The following is a 14,577-nucleotide window of genomic DNA, read 5'->3' on the forward strand; positions in this document are numbered from 1 at the left end:
ATTTGAGACAGCAGCATGGCTGGTACAATTGAGGGATCCACTCCCAAAATTTTCAGTTGAGGGTTACGTCGGGAAGGCTTCTGCACCACTAAGGCAGACCGCGTGACCGAATTAGACTTAATCGCCGTCTCCAGGTTATCAAGATATGCACTAACCTTAGAAACCACAGTTAAACCCGCACGTGAAGGCTTAAAAATGACCGGGCCGACACCAATGGCACTAGGATTAAAAGAAGATTTAAGCAAAGCGACGATATCTTTGCCTGGAGAAGGCGAAGGGTTGGCTAGCCTGAGATGAAGAGCGTGATCAGGCCGACTATCCCCTACCCCCGACGGACGGCGAGCCGCAGCCGTCGGCGAAACCTGGCGGCCCGCCACGTCCGCAAAAGAGGGGGACCGCTCCACCGTAGGAGGTGGAGCGGCCCCGTTCCCCCCCGACAAACCAGCCCCTCTTAAATCGTCCATCTGTTGGCGAAGCTGAATTACTTGCCCCTCAGCCAAACTCTTCCCGGCGCTCAACGACATTACCAAACGTTGCATTTTAAAATAAACATCCATGACCTCGGACCGAACAGAGCAGGGCAGCTTGTTGCGAGGATCGTTAATAATATTCGACAGCGACTGGCCTAAGGCCGAGCAGACAGCAGCGGGGGAATCTCCGTCCATGGGGGGATTGACGGGAGCATGCCCGTCCACGGGATTGACCGGGGGCGCTGAAGCGCCCCCTGAACCAGAGCACGAGGGATTGCCCCGAGCAGCCGCCTCCGCCTCATCCATTGCCGCAATAACTAAATTAGCATCTTTCGTTCCAAGAGAGCTACACGTAGGCGAAATAGAACGCACAGAAGAGCGCCCGGATGCCATATCAAGATCTATACACAGTGCTAAGTTAAACTACGCAAGTCACAGTGCTGAGCTTCACTGACTTAGCCGCTCCACATACCCCCGCCGCTGGCAGAGGCACGAATGGTAGCAGCTAAGCCTAACTAACAGAACGGCCCCCAAGGGCCAGAAATACGCGCTCTGCGCAACGGCCCCCACTAGAACCCGAGCCTAGGGATGGTAAAAGGCTATCAGAAACCCAAAAAGCTGGCTAAACTGGAGCGCGCTCACCAAATTCATGAAAATCAGGTAGAGCCGACGAAAAGGACCTCTTCTTCGCGTGAACGCTGATGATGATCCACACCCGTGGGTCAAAGGCAACTCGTCAAAGGATCCGCCCTTACGGGCTAACTCGTTCGAAACTAAAGGCCCGGTAGGGCCGAAGGGCGGAGTTTGCAGAGCCTTTCCCAAGCGTTCCACCCCTGGAAAAGCCCGGGCACCGAAGGCCGGGGGGACGCTTGTACCCCACCGTCAATCGGGTACAAGCGTCCCGGTAATGCACTCCCTCATTGCCGGTAATGCACTCCCTCATGTGAGCAGAATTGACCACCCTGGTGTAGTAATGGCCACAACCTCCAATGAATACGCCAATTAACCCTCGGCCCTCAGTCCCCAGCGGCTGCGAAGCAACTGACCACGGCGGTGGTCAGACCTGTGACGCAGCCGAGGGTGCTAAGAATCCTTGGATCCGGACAGTCCACCAATGGAATCTGAACCTGGCAACGTTTAACGCGCGAACCTTATCTAGCGAAGCAAGTCTCGAGGTGTTGTTCTAGGAATTAGAGGGCATTAAATCGGATGTAATAGGGCTTAGCGAGGTTAGGAGGGCAGGTGAAGCCTTTACGGTGATGAAAAATGGACACGTCCTATGTTACCGTGGTCTAGAGGACAGAAGAGAACTGGGAGTGAGATTTCTGTCAATAAAAGCATAGCTGGCAACATAGACGAATACTATAGCATTAACAAAAGGGCAGCAGGTCTTGTAATTAGGCTCAAAAAGAGGTACAAGCTCAAGGTGGTGCAGGGCTACGCGTCGACATCCAGCCACGAACAAGGTAGTGGAACGCTTCTGTGAAGCTGTGGAATCGGCAATGGCTAAAGTAAAAACACAGTATACCGTAGTTACGGGAGACATCAATGCTAAAGTAGGCAAGAATCAGGCTGGAGACAAGGAAGTTGGGAGCTATGGTCTGAGATGTAGAAATAGCAGGGGGGACCTACTAGTTGAGTTTGCAGAACGAAATAACCTACGCATAATGAATACTTTCTTCTGTAAACGGGAGAGTCGGAAGTGGACCTGGAGGAGCCCGAATGGGGAGCACAAAAATGAAATAAACTTCATATTATGCGATAACCCTGGCGTCGCGCAGGATGTGGAAGTGCTCGGAAGGGTAAGGTGTAGTGACCACCGTATGGTAAGATCTCGAATTAGGCTAGATTTGAGGAGGGATCGCAACAAGCTAGTACGAAAGAAGCCGATAAATGAGCTAACAGTAAGACGTAAAGTAGAAGAATTCAGGATCGCTCTGCAGAACCGACATTCCGCTCTTAACGAGAAAGCTGAGCTTACGACACAGGAAGCCAGCGATAACCTTACACGCATTATCACGGAGTGTGCAGTAGAAGTCGTGGGCACTATGGCTAGACAGGATACTGGTAAACTTTCACAGCAGACGAAAGATCTAATCAGGAAACGGCAAACCATGACAATCTCCTCCTCAGCTAACAGAATAGAACTAGCGGAGCTATCGAAGTTTGTCAATAAGCTTAAGACAGCTGACATACGGAAGTATATTATGGAGAGGATCGAATACGCTGTATAGAACGGAGGAAGCCTGAAAGCAGTGAAGAGACGTCTTGGCGTGGGGAAAAATCAGATGTATGTACTTAAGGATAAGCAAGGCAATGTCATCACAAAAAGGGATAAAATAGTCACAGTGGCCGATGCGTTCAATAGGGATCTGTACAGTAGCCGGGACATCCAGGATAATGCCGAACGAAACGGTAGTTCAAAGGAGATAGACATCCCACCAGTAACGACCGAAGAAGTAAAGAAGGCTTTGAAAGAAATGAAAGGGGGCAAAGCACCTGGTGAGGATCAGATAACCGCAGACCTCTTGAAGGATGGCGGAGAAATAGTACTTAGAAAACTGGCAAACCTGTATAGGCAATGCCTAATGACCGCAATGGTACCTGAATCTTTGAAAAACGCGAACATCCTCCTAGTCGTTGGGCTTGAAAAATTACAGGCCGAGCAGCTTACTGTCAGTCGCCTTTGCCCTGCAGTGGGCTTAGATAGGCTCGTGATGATGATGATGATGATATATATTGATATTGTGAGCTGAGTTTGTGTCTTGCTACCTGGCAGAAGATACTTGTCCCCATCGGTATTTATCATAATCAACAGTAGCTTGCAGCTACCGCATCATCTGCTGTACATACTCATCATCACCGGCGCAACCTCGTCGGCAACAATTATACCTCTCTAAATGACACAATTTTGGGAACCCGCACACACAAACACACACACACACACATATATATATATATATATATATATATATATAAGGTTAGTAGAGACAGAGACAAACGAGAAAGACGTAGACATAAAAAATAAGTTTACTGACGTTTCAGGGAGAGGACTCCCTTTCTTCTCTCTGAAGAAAGGGAGTGCTCTCCCTGAAACGTCAGTAAGCTTATTTTTTATTTCTACGTCTTTCTCGTTTAACTCTCTCTCTACTAACCTTATTTTTTTCGCGCTCTGTGTGAGTTTTTATCTTTTCAGTCTATATATATATATATATATATATATATATATATATATATATATATATATATATATACAAATACTGACTGACAGCTTACTGTCAGTCGTCTACAAGGTATTTACCAAGGTAATCACTAACCGAATCTCTGCAACCTTAGATTTCAGTCAACCTAAAGAACAAGCAGGGTTCTGTAAAGGTTATTCAACAATGGACCATATTCACACGATCAATCAGGTGATAGAGAAGTGCGCTGAGTATACTGAACCCATATATATAGCCTTCATAGATTATGAGAAAGCATTTGACTCGGTCGAAACCCTAGCAGTCACTCAGGCATTACGAAACCAGGGGGTAGATGAGCATTATGTAAGAATACTAGAGGATATCTACAGTTGGTCTACAGCTACCATCATCCTCCATAGGGAGAGCAGTAAAATACCTATAAGGAAGGGTGTCAGACAAGGCGACACAATCTCTCCAATGTTATTCACAGCATGCTTACAAGAAGTATTCAGAACGTTGGATTGGGAACAGGTGGGAGTAAGGGTTAATGGAGAATACCTCAGTAACCTCAGATTTGCTGATGATGTTGCCTTGCTAAGTAACTCGGGGGACGAATTGCAAAGCATGCTTTCCGCACTGGGCGAACAGAGTAGAACCGTGTGCCTGAAAATTAATATGCAGAAAACTAAAGTAATGATCAATAACCTCGGGACAGCACAGCAGTTTGAGATAGGTGGCGAGGCAGTGGAAGTGGTACGCGAATATATCTACTTAGGCCAAGTTGTGACCCCAGATCCAAACTATGAGGCAGAGATAATTAGAAGGATCAGAATAGGGTGGGGTGCATATGGCAGACATTCTCAGATAACGAATAGCAGCATACCATTGTCGCTGAAGAAGAAAGTGTATGACAGCTGCATCTTACCGGTACTCATCTACGGGGGAGAAACTTGGAGGCTCACTAACAGGGTTCAACTTAAATTGAGAACGACTCAGCGGGCAATGGAGCGGAAAATGATAGGTGTAACATTAAGGGACAAGAAGAGAGCGGAGTGGGTCAGAGAGCAAACTGGTGTAAAGACATATTAGTAGAAATTAGGAAGAAATGGACGTGGGCAGGGCATGTAATGCGAAGGCAAGATAACCGCTGGTCATTAAGGGTAACAGAGTGGATCCCTAGAGAAGGCAAGCGTTGCAGGGGGCGGCAGAAAGTTAGATGGGCAGATGAGATCCAGAAGTTTGCGGGGATAAATTGGTCACAGTTGGCACAGGACCGGGGTAATCGGAGAATAATGGGAGAGGCCTTTGCCCTGCAGTGGGCGTAGATAGGCTGGTGATGATGATGATGATATATATATATTGTTAGCTAAGTTTGTGTCGTGCTGCCTGCTAGAAGATATTTGTCCCCATCGGTATTTATCATCATCAACAGTAGCTTGCAGCTACCGCATCATCTGCTGTACATACTCATCATCACCACCACAACCTCGTCTTCGGCTAATCACCATCAGCAGGGACGCTGATTCGCCACCTTGGTTCTTACCCGCCTGATGCCTCGGAATAAAGGAGCTGCGAAAGCGACGGTCCCGTCACCTTCTATCTACGGCCTCACAAGTGGTGGAGTTGCAACTCGATCCCGACCTGTAGGTCTCCTTCAACACCCTTGGAGCTCGGTTCTGGTCGCCGCTTGCCCTTAAGACCAATGTCCATGTCGCTAGACCCTCCGAGTGGCCCAGTCTCCGCACCTCTTCGATGTATCGTGACCACTCCCCAGCGCGACCCGCCTGAGTTCGCTGGTCTTTGGGGCGAAGACGTGGAGGAGTGGCTGGACAGCTACACACGCGTTAGAAGGTTCGATATGTGTGATGATCTCCTAAAATTGTTAGACGTTGGCTTCTCCCTGAAGCAGATTGCCGAGACGTGGTATTTAAACCCCAAACATAAATTTACCGATTGGGCTGGCTTCACAACGGAGTTGCGAAAAATTTTTGGCTCCCCTAAAGCGCGGAGTGACAACGCGAGAGGAAACTCGACGTTCGCGTGCAGCAAGCTAATGCAACGTACACCTCATACATCGAGGATATTCTAGCGCTGTGTCGCTATGTCGACAAATATATGCCGGAGTCTGACCGTGTTCGCCACATTCTCAAAGGAAACAGCGAGTTCGCTTTCAACGCAATGGTCCTGCAGAACCTTTCCACCGTAGCCGACGTAACATCCACCTGTCAGGGTATCGACGAACTTCAATCGATCCGCCTCCCACGGTACACGGCGTCTACCCCTCATCTTGGGAACAAAGACCTTCGTGCGATGATTCGAGTTAGAGTTCGCGAAGAAGTGTACGGCAACATATCTCATTTTGCGCACGGTGTTCGCCAAGCCGCTACGACTCCTCGCCTTCGCAAGATGGTTAAAGGGGAGCTTGCGGCTATGCCTGTGCTAATACCGCCTGTCCATCCGTTGCCACATTAACACCGTCCTGCTTAGATGTCACTGGCCGGACACCTCTGCCGTTGTCCCCGATCATGACCCACCCCTCGCCTGGCTATGTTGCGGCCATGCCCCAGCGCCGAGCACAAAGCCCGACTTTCCACTAAGTCAGTATGCCTTCTCGAACCGGCCCGTGTGCTACTATTGCGCCATTCGAGGGCACATCTCCCGCGTTTGTCGACGCCTCCAACGGGATGAACGACGTGGCTATGCTGCCTATGAGCGTGAGAGCGTACCCACGAACAACTACGGGTACGGACGGCGTGCGTACCCGTCGCCTCCTCGGCGCTTAACGTCTCCGCCTCAGGTTGACGACGTTCCTTCAAGCTCCCGTGCGCCACGACCCCGCTCTGTTTAACCAGGTCGCCGTTCAGATTCCCCTCTTCGTCCTGCGTCTTACATCGCCGACCACCGCCAGGCATCTCCTGCGAAGCTTACAAGTCCTCCAGGCCGTCCGTCGAACTTGATGTCTGTTTTGGTTGAAGGTGTTTGCGTCGATGCCATTATTGACACTTGTGCGAGCGTTTCAGTGATAAACACGGAATCGTGTGCTCGTCTACGCATGGTACGAACACCCTAAGCGGGACCTTTTTTACATGGAGAGAATAGCAGCTTGACTAAGCTATCCGGACAATGCACAGTGCGGATGGTTGTTGCTTCTCTTCGGCATCATGTTCAGTGTGCGGTGTTGTCCCCCTGTGCTCATCATCTTATTTTGCGTTGGATTTTCTCTCATCCACATCCGCCGTCATTTCATGTGATCACCCTGAAATTCAACTAACAGATACAGAGCAGCTCAGCGGCATTTCTGAAGTACCGCAGCTACAGCTCACAGGGAGTGCAGATTGTGTTTTAAATCCCCGCCGTGAGACGCTGTTTTCTGTCTGCTCAAACCGAATCAGTGACGGAGACGTGATCATAGTTCCCTGTCCACGTTTTCTGCCCAAAGGTGTCGTCATCCCGACATGCCTCATCCGCTACGCACACGGATCAGCAAACCTTCTTGCTACCAACACCACTTCCTAATCCATATTGCTCTCCGCGGACCCTACTGTCGCTTCTGTTATGCCTGACGATACGCTGTCAATACTTCCCCTGTCCTTCGTCTCTTCCCTCCCGACGCCTGCAAAATCTGAGCCAAATATTTCCACACTTAAGGCTACCATCAGCAAAGATCTCTCAGAAAGCAAAACAAACCAGCTACTTCAGCTCCTGGAAAAATACAGGGAGACATTTGACTGCCTTTCTAGCAAGCTGGGGCAGACGTCACTGACAGCGCATCGGATCGAGACGGATGGCATCCACATCGTCCGCCATCCCCCATACCGTGTGTCATCGTCCGAACGAAAAGTCATCGAGGAAAACGTAGCGGACATGCTGGAAGGAAACATCATTCGGCCGTCTTCCAGCCCATGGTCTTCCCCCGTGGTTTTGGTGCGCAAGAAGGATGGTTCTATGGAGTTTTGCGGGGACTATAGAGCACTAAATAAGATCACCAAGAAGGATGTTTATCCCATCCCGCGTATAGATGACGCGCTCGACTGTCTACAGGGGGCAGAATTTTTCTCCAGCTTAGACCTGCCACCTGGTTATTGGCAGATACCCATGCACGAGCCTGACGAGGAAAAGACAGCGTTTGCTACTCCAGACGGCCTATACGAGTTTAACGTAATGCCGTTTGGTTTATGCAACTCCCTAGACACGTTTGACCTCATGATATACACAGTTCTTCGTGGCCTTAAATGGAAGGCGTGGTTGTGTTACCTGGATGACATTGTTATTTTCTCGTCGAATTTTACTCAACATCAACGGCGTCTCGACAAAGTTCTGAGTAATCGTGCCAAAGCCAGCCTGAGTGTGAACACCAAGAAGTGCCACTTCACCAGCAAATCCATCAAAGGTCTCGGCCACATTGTCAGCAAAGATGGTATACGGCCCGACCGAGACAAAATTTCCGCTGTGGCCAATTTTCCTCGACCTCAAGAGAAAAAATCCCTTCGCAGTTTCCTTGGTTTGCAATCATAATTCCGCCGTTTCGTTGGCAATTTCCCCACCCTGGCCTCGCCCCTGAATCAGCTACTGCATTCCGGTAACCCCTTTGTCGTGAGTGACGACTGCGAGAAGGCTTTTCAAAACCTAAAGCAAGCACTTACTTCCGGGCCTCTCCTTTCCATTTCGATGACACCCAGCCAGTCCTTCTTCGTACTGATGCTAGCGGGCATGGAATTGGCGCCGTCTTGCTACAGCGCGATGCTCACTCGCGTGAAAAAGTGGTTGCCTACGCAAGCTGCTCTCTGACGTCCACAGAAATATATTACCCCATCACAGATCAAGAATGTCTGGCTGTTGTGTGGTCTGTACAAAAGTTCCGTCCCTACCTTTACGGCCGACATTTCACAGTCGTTACAGATCACCATGCCCTGTGTTGGCTGTCTTCTTTGAAAACTCTGTCAGGACGACTTGGGCGTTGGATTCTCCGCTTGCAAGAGTATGGCTTCACGGTAATCTTTAAGTCTAGTCGCAAGCATCTCCACGCGGACGCGCTTTCCCGGTGTCCGCTGGTGAAGTCTTCAGATGACGTTGCCTGACATTCTAATGTGCAACCTTTGCCCATTGCATCCTTCGATATTACTATCAACGATACCCCCGAATTGTCTGCCCTTCACCGCACAGACAGTTACTGTCGGACAATAAATGATCGGCTCACCGGCTCTACACGAGCACCGAATAGCCGCCTACGTCGTCAGATGCGCCAGTTCCAGCTTCTGGATTGCGCATCAACCACCACGCCGATGGAGCTAGATGGGTTCCGGTTATGAACAGTTTCCTCCTTCCACGCATTTTGGAAGCGTTGCACGATGACCAGACTGCAGGCCACCTCGGAATCCAGAAGACCTACAACCGTGTCCGAGGGCGCCTTTTTGGCCAGGGCTTTCTACGAGTGTCGCTAAATACGTCGCCTCTTGTGCGCCTTGTAAGCACCAGAAACACTCCACGTAACACCCTGTCGGTCTACTCCAGCCGCTTTCGTGTCTCGCAAGCCCGTTTGAAGTGGTCGGTATTGACCTTTACGGTCCCTTGCCTACGACAGCGGCCGGATATCGCTGGACAGTTACGGCTAAGGATCACCTGACTCGCTACGCCGAAACCGCTCCTCTTCCTTCAGCTAGCGCCACCGAGATCGCTGACTTCTTCTTAAAAAACATTTTGCTACGCCAAGGAGCGCCCCGCGTTTTGGTTAGCAATAGAGGCAAGGCATTTCTGTCTCAAGTTCTCGCCGACTTGCTTCGAGCTTCCAACAGCTGACAAGATGACGTCTAGCTATCATCCCCAAACAAACGGCCTCACAGAACGCTTCCATCGAACTCTCTCTGATATGATCTCTATGTATACTCAACCTGATCATCGCAACTGGGATGCCATCTTATCTCCTGTTACCTATGCTTAAAATCCCGAAATTCAGACCACAACCGGATACTCCCTATACTACCTTGTATACGGCAGTCACCCTTCGCACACTCTGGATACCTGCTTCTTTGCCGCTCCTGTGTCACCTTCTCCGAAGTCTCCCGAACAATTTGTTGCTCGCGTTGAACACTGCCGCCAACTTGCCTGCATCCGCACTGAAGCGAGTCAACAGGATCGAAAGCAACGCTACGACGCTGTGCATCGCTGTCCTCAATTCCGACCCGGTGATGAAGTCTTGGTGTGGACCCCTATTCGTGTTCCGGGCCTCTGCGAGAAGTTCTTGCACCCTTTCCTTCGTCCGTACAAAGTTCTCGAGGCGTCCTCTCCTGTAACCTTTCGCGTCACAACGGTGTGCCCAAGTTCCGACCGCCGCCATCGTGGCACCGAGATAGTTTAGCTTTCCCGGCTCAAGGCCTTTAACCGCCGCGACGAACTCTGAAACGCGGCCTCGCGGCCGCTTCTTTCAACGAGAGGACAATAGTTTGAGCTGAGTTTGTCTTGCTGCCTGCTACGAGATATTTGTCTTCATCGGAACTTATCATCATCACCAGTAGCTTGCACCTACCGCATCATGTGCTGTACATACTCATCATCGCTGGTACAACCTCGTCTTCGGCTAACCATCATCAGCAGAAAGGCTGAGTCGCCATCTTCGTTCATCCCCGCCTGACGCCGCGGAATAAAGGAGCTGCGAAGCGACGGTCCCGTCACCTTCTATGTACGGTCTCACAATATATATATATATATATATATATATATAGCGTAGTGGTTATCGCACCAGACCAGTATTCTGGAGGTTGTGGGTTCGGATCCCACCTGGCGGGTATTTTTTCTCCACTTTCTATCTTTCCAAATTCTTTATCTGTTTCAATGATCTACCACATCTTCCCCTTTGCTTTCCGATGTTTTCTTGACTGCCAACTCTTATTTCTGTCGTATTTTGAACAAGCCCCTCTTTTCCCATTCTGATTTGCTACATGCATAGCGAGAGTCTCGGTTCTGGCAGTCTTGGCGCCATAGGAAGAATAAGAGGGTTCAACGCTGTTCAACTGCTCTTGACATATCGTAGACACTCGAGTCACAGCCGGGGGGTTAAAAAGAATGTCCCCTTCACCCCGAATAGTCCGAGTGGCGCTGGTTACCACCTCCAAGCACAGGAAACAAAAATACTTTACGTAAATACCCCAGAAACTGAGGGGAAAATCGCCCCGCTGATAGCGTGGTGGTTATCACACCAGACCAGTATTATGGAGGTCGTGGATTCGGATCCCACCTGGCAGGCTTTTTTTCTTCACTTTCTTTTTTCCAAGTTCTTTATCTGTTTCAATGACCTACAACATCCTCCCCTTTGCTTTCTGAGGTTTTCTTGACTGCCAACTCTTATTTCTGCCATATATATATATATATATATATATATATATATATATATATATATATATATATAAATATATACACATATATATATATATTTTTATATCAAATGCATTGTCTTATGTCTGTTGTTTTGCTGCTGAAAACAGCAATACATCAGAGTATTTCATTTAAAGCCTTTGTTTTAAATGGGGAGTCAAAGCCAAGAAAGATTCTGCTGATCAAGTACGTCAACAGAACAGTACAGTCGGTAAAACGCTTGTCTATAACAGCGATTTCAACTTCAACCAGCTGCATCCGAAAACTGCCGAAACATACTCGTTCGAAACGTGTCGGAGGCAAAAGCGAAGGGCTAAGACTTCAGAATTCCTCAGTAGTTTTATTCAAATCCCGCTCCGGCGGGGCAGGATAGGGCTGAAAGTGCGAAAGCTGTGTTATAGACAAGCCTTTTAGCGGCGGTACATTCTTCACGTTACTGTTCTTGTACCTGCGGGTTAATATTTTAGGTGTTAATCATAAAGAAGACCAATAAAAATACAACTGGACACTGTATTTACATTTTATTTCCAGCTTGTCGTCTCAACGAAGTCCACTGTTCTGGCCAGCATTGCCAGGAGAAGAAATGCAAGTTTCGAAATCAAATACCAAAGGATGACTGTTCTGGGACGGTCAGAACAGGATGCTTCTGCCGAAAAAATAAATACAGAAGGAGGGATGGCCGATGCGTGTTCAAGAATCTATGTCCACTGGTGCCGCTGAGGTTCCTAAGGGAGGAATAATATTGAAGGAAGGACAATTTGCTTTTTCGCAATATGAAAGATAATCAAATAAAAATTAATATAAACCACGTGTTGTGTGTTATCTCGTGATAATACGGACTAATATAGTTGACAGGAACTTCAAATAGGCTATGCATTTTGTACACATAAATCACATGCATTAAAATGTAATTTCTGAGTTTTACTTATTATATGAAATACATTTTTCAAAACATGAACGGAGAAGACTGTATTTTCACTTACCCTCCAAATAGATTACAAATGCACCGACCCTCAGGGATGTCGCTTACGGTATTGATAATATATTAAAAGTGCCTTTTCCCACAACTAATCACGCTGTAATTGCACTGTAAATAAAATACTCATAGACCTAACTGAATACATTTTGAGCTGCACAATGAGATGATCTTAGAAGTATGCTGAAGCATGTAAGCAAACTCCTAATATAGTCAAAATATACTTCAATTGATAATATGTTTAGAATGAACATGTTAGAAATAACCCATGAATACGGTAGTAGTAGTATAAACGTTGATTAGAAAAAAAGGAAAAGGGAAAATGGTGGTGGTGAATACCATTTCACCAAGAGGCATCCTGGAAATGGGGCTATCCGCCCCATTTCCAGGATGCCTCTTGTCCGGGCCGACTTGATGGCCCGAGAAACCTAGGTCCTCTGGCGGGCCGGAACTGGGCTGGTGAGCTCAGTCTTCGACTGCTCCAAGTGTGGGGAAGGGGGCTGGGTTGAGGGATTGGGAACAGGAGTATAGGAGGTGCAATGTGGTGAGTGGGGTGTCCCAGTGTTGGTATTGAAAGGGAATGAGAGTGGGTGCGATGTGATGGAGGAAGATGCGATTGTAGAAAGATGTCTGAGGGCGATGATAGATCATTGCTTCATGGTTGGTTAGGGAGTGTTGTGGAGGAGGGTATATTTATTTAAAATACTTTATAAACGCATTAAAGCTTTGCCAAAATACACTTCAAGTACACTAAAAGCGCTGGTTCTGTTCCTGAATCTTATCATTCACGTAAATTGTATATTCAGTTCCAGATAAAATACAGTTCAAATGAGTAAAATCCGTACGATTTTTTCATTTAATTGTTATTACATATAATAAGAAAAACTCAGCGAGATTCTTTCACTTATGGCACTGCATAACGCAGGCATACAACTAAAGTGTGCGTATTAGAGAGAGACTCAGTGCACAAATACGCAGGCGACAGTGTTTCAGAGCAATCGTGAAAGCATACGCATATGATTCAACGGTATATATATGTGCAAGCAAACTTGCACATCGCCAGAGTGATTACGACGGTATCGCTGTACAGACTTTGAAAATTGTCTTTATCTAAAAAGTATTGGTCTTAGAAGGAAAACGCTCGCTATGCTTGCCAGTGCGAGCAGCTGGGCGCTTCTCACTGCAACTCAAGACCTCATCCCAGGTGCCCGGTACCTGTGGCGCGAGTTGAGCGGCTCACCCTTACTTCCCGTTTTTTCTGCCCTGGCTTCGTTTTTTTCGCCCTGTCTAGTCGTGTAACAAAAGTATTCGAACTCTTCAACGGGCGGTCTTCCTGCGGACGCAGTCCCTGGCTGGACGGTGCGTTGCTGCGGCGTTTGTCCCGGGGTAGAAGTTGAGCCAAGCTAAGTATGATTTACCAGCAATCTGCGTGTAAGGTGTCGCACAACAATTGACCGACGTATGTTTGCCTTGCAATGAAAGAGTGCTAATGCCCCTTATGAAATCTGCACGTGGTTGTTAGGCTTCTCTCCACCTACTTCATGTAACTAAGTACTCCACCTTCTCCATGTACTAAGTTCTTCGTGCAAGGCAATGTGCGCAGAAATTACCGACAGCCAGAAGACGTCAAAAAATAAATGCCATTTTAATGCCTTTTTTTGCGCCTATTCTATAAACCGGGTCCTTCTGAGCGGCAGGGGAGACTCTTGCTACTGGTTTCTCTGTATATTAAGTTATTCTGTTGTAAACGTATTGAGGACTGACACATGCAGTAAACAGAGAACTGCTACAAACGTTTTATGTACAACCTGTTCTTAGAAATTCCGCCGTCCATATTTGCACGATTCAGAAATGTGCTAAGCGTATCATAGGACGGAGGAGTTTTTTTTGTTTTCTGTTCACAGCAGCCCCTAGGAGCCTCGCATTTTCACAGTAGCCGCCTTACGTGGAATGAACTAAGTTTTTGGCATACATGCATTGGTGATTAATGCGAATAGCCGGTCCTGACGGCGAAGGGTCAAATGGCCTGCCGTGCAAGTTAACGCAGTCCGCAGTTTTTGTTGGTTGCATGTCTCCATTCGGTCAACTAAAGCTAAAGGACATTAGACAAGAGTGTTACGAGCGACCCACGTAACTAGCTTAGGCTGTAGCCACACTAAGTGGTTCGCGGCGAGGTACTTATATTGAATAATCCATATTAGAGAAATGTACGAGTCTTCCCGGTACGTTACTGTAGCATTTAGTCTAATCAGTTGCTGTTCCTGCTCCCCCGGATAGCCAAGAACCCGTAAAAAAAATTGTGGCTCACCCCTCTTTCTTAGGAATCGGAAAACAATAGAGGGCCTTGCAGGAGCAGTTGGTTGTTAAACAAACCTCCTTCATGTGCGAAGAATCCGCGAACCTGGCCGCGCCACTTGAAGTAGCGCCCACACTCAACAAAGAAAAAACAGGCGAGTTTCGCCTCAATTCACGCACGTCCCCCGTACATAAAGGCGCTTGAATCGACGCGCCAATTGTCAGCGCTCATTGCCACCATGATGCGCTAATTCGCTTCGCCTCTTCTAGACGGCAGCACCATCTA

At 48.0% G+C, this 14,577-nt stretch overlaps 1 long non-coding RNA gene across 1 annotated transcript in view; it reads left to right on the forward strand.

The window, feature by feature from the left end:
• Positions 1 to 11,769, forward strand: part of LOC144139414 (uncharacterized) — a 35,028-nt gene extending 23,259 nt beyond the window's left edge. The window contains exon 6 of the long non-coding RNA XR_013316197.1: positions 11,552 to 11,769. This is a non-coding gene — a long non-coding RNA (uncharacterized LOC144139414). The remainder of the gene's footprint in view (positions 1 to 11,551) is intronic.
• Positions 11,770 to 14,577: the final 2,808 nt, after the last annotated feature.

The sequence above is a fragment of the Haemaphysalis longicornis genome, unplaced genomic scaffold (genome assembly GCF_048455015.1).
Source record: "Haemaphysalis longicornis isolate Haplotype H1 unplaced genomic scaffold, Haemaphysalis longicornis Haplotype H1 scaffold_5, whole genome shotgun sequence".
Taxonomy (NCBI): domain Eukaryota; kingdom Metazoa; phylum Arthropoda; class Arachnida; order Ixodida; family Ixodidae; genus Haemaphysalis; species Haemaphysalis longicornis.